Source organism: Arachis ipaensis, chromosome B08, assembly GCF_000816755.2.
Source record: "Arachis ipaensis cultivar K30076 chromosome B08, Araip1.1, whole genome shotgun sequence".
In the NCBI taxonomy this organism is placed as follows: Eukaryota; Viridiplantae; Streptophyta; class Magnoliopsida; order Fabales; family Fabaceae; genus Arachis; species Arachis ipaensis.
In genome coordinates this window covers 7,304,501-7,307,136 of record NC_029792.2, presented here as the reverse complement: position 1 = coordinate 7,307,136, position 2,636 = coordinate 7,304,501, and the positions used below count along the sequence as shown (strand labels likewise).

At 24.2% G+C, this 2,636-nt stretch overlaps 1 long non-coding RNA gene across 1 annotated transcript in view; it reads right to left on the bottom strand.

Moving 5' to 3' along the window:
* LOC110266175 overlaps window positions 1–2,636 on the bottom strand; it is a 23,660-nt gene that overhangs the window by 6,849 nt on the left and 14,175 nt on the right. The gene's annotated exons all lie outside the window — the stretch shown is intronic.

Below are 2,636 nucleotides of genomic sequence, written 5' to 3'. Positions count from 1 at the left end.
CTTTTTAGATATTAAAAATTATTAATATTTAAATTAGACTAAACTTTTATTTATATTAAATAAATTTTTAAAAAAATTAAATTATATTTAATAATTTATTACTATTAATTTTTCTTTAAAAAAACTGGAGTCTAAGCCTCCACTCGCCCCTAACTACCGTCCCTCGATACAACCTATAACAAGAACAATTTTAAAGTAATATAAACGAAGAATATTAAGACTATTCACATCCAAAAATTAAACTTGAAGGCATGGAATATAGCATTAATACTTGTAGTTCCACCGTTCATATTGATGTAATAATTAATGAAGATTAGTCTGTAAGCCTGTCTTTAACCAGTGTTTTAAGATATATAGATACTTGGAAAATAGAGAAATACATAAATGTTCACCTGTTTTTATTTTTACCTTTGTTATTTCCAAATTTTGAATGAACAAACAATTAGATAAGCTTTATTTTAAAACAGATCATTTCAATTTTTATTTTAATTTCTACCACTTCTAGAGTTAGTCCTTTTTTCGAATGGAGCCAGTTTCGCCGGATTCTTAAAAGAACTTTATTAGCAACACCGTAAAAAATGGAAGAGTTTTAAGTGTATTAAAAATACCGATATTTTAGTTATTTTAACCGTTGATTTGAACGAGAAATGCTAGAGGTCAGTAACTTTTGTGATTTGTAATCATCAAGTAACTATCAATTATGATTTTAATGATGTGAGATTTCATCCAATAGTATAAGATTACTCACTTTTCTCTTGTTAGTTACATGCGGGACAAAATTTAATAAAGTTACTGAGCCTTAAACTTTTCCGATTTGAATTATAAAAAAAAATATATATAATATATATTAATTGAAATGAACAGTTAAAGCAATTAGAATACCGGTATTTTCGGTACATTTAAAATTTTTCCAATAGTATAATATTTCAGTAAAATAATTTTTTATTGGAAAAGGTTTGTTGTGTATTTATTAAAATAAAATATTTTTAAAAACTTTTACTAATAGATAAAAAAAATGATGATAAGTGACCAACATACTTCTTATTATTTGTGCTTTATGTTTAAATTGATATTAATCAATTCTCTATTTTTTTACAATAAAATATTGATCATTTAGTATTCTCCAAATTTGTATACAAAAGTAAATTTATTATCAACAATTATTAATGCTGAAAGTAACACAATAATCCGTCATTAAATCTTCAAAACAGGAGGTGTATGATATAATACAAGCATTTTCATGAATATGCGATTCAACTGTTGAAGTTTGTACTTTCAATTCATGATTTCTTACATGGCCCTTTTTCCTTCAGTTATAGTTAAGGGAAAAAAAAAAACTTGAATCTGGAAACAGGAGCCGGATGATTAATGCAAGAAAAGATAATAAAAGTAATAACTTGATAAAGGAATGGAAAGTTGAAAGTATGTTGTTGCCATTTATACTTTTCAAATAAAGGATGAATAATTTTATTTGTTTTGAAATCTTATTTTGTCATGTACCGTGTATACCTTCAATTCTTAGCAGATTTCATCAAATTAAATAGAGTTACACTTCAATCGAAATACGCCTAATTAAGTAATTTAATTTTTAATAAGTATAAAAAATTAATTTTTAATTAATTAATATTAAAGTTTTAGAATTAGCAAAAAATTAAAAGAAAACTAATTAAGGTGAAGTCTAGAGATTAAAGTTCTGTATACCCATTTAAGATTTTATAGGGTAAAGTATACTTTTTGTCCCTAAAGTTTAATAAAAATTTCAAAAATATCCCTAAGTTTTATTTTGTTTCAATTTTGTCCCAAAAGTTTTCAATTTGCATCAAATATACCCTCGAACGGCTAAATTTTCAAAAAAATTTAAGACCAATCTAACAATAATGCATGAAAATTATGTTTGATTTGCTTGTATTGAAGGTTGTTCTTATGAAATTGTTGTTGAATTGGTCTTAAATTTTTTGAAAAATTAGCCATCAGGGGTATATTTGATGCAAATCGAAAACTTTTAGGACAAAATTGAAACAAAATAAAACTTATGGGTATTTTTGAAACTTTTGTAAAACTTCAGGGACAAAAAATATACTTTACCCGATTTTATAATATCCGAGCGAGACGATGAAAAAGATAAATTCTTAGGGTCAGTAATATTTATTATTTTTTGTTATTATTTGGTCAGTATAAATACTAAATTCTTTTTAATAAGTAAATTACAAATTTATGTATACAAATTCTGAAAAATATATGTGGATACAAACTGTATTGATTTATGTGTGTAAATTTTGATAAACATAAATAAAAATTATATATTTTTTGTGTATAAAACTTTTTTAAATATAAATGTAAATTATTATTAGACAAATATTGATAAAAAATAATAATATTTGCTGACAATGTAATATTAATAGAAGAAAAATTTGATTATGGACAACCACAAGCAACATATATAGTTGGATCCATCCTTAATAATGCTTCTGGTTTAGGATTCTTGCTTACTATCAGCAGGTATCTATCTAACAAATTTTTTAGTTTTCTTTTTATTTTCTGATATATTTATCGATTAGTCTCTAACTTTCTAGATTAAAAATAGTAATGACCTAATCATTGGCAAAGAGAGTTCCAACTTTCTCCCAAACTTTAAG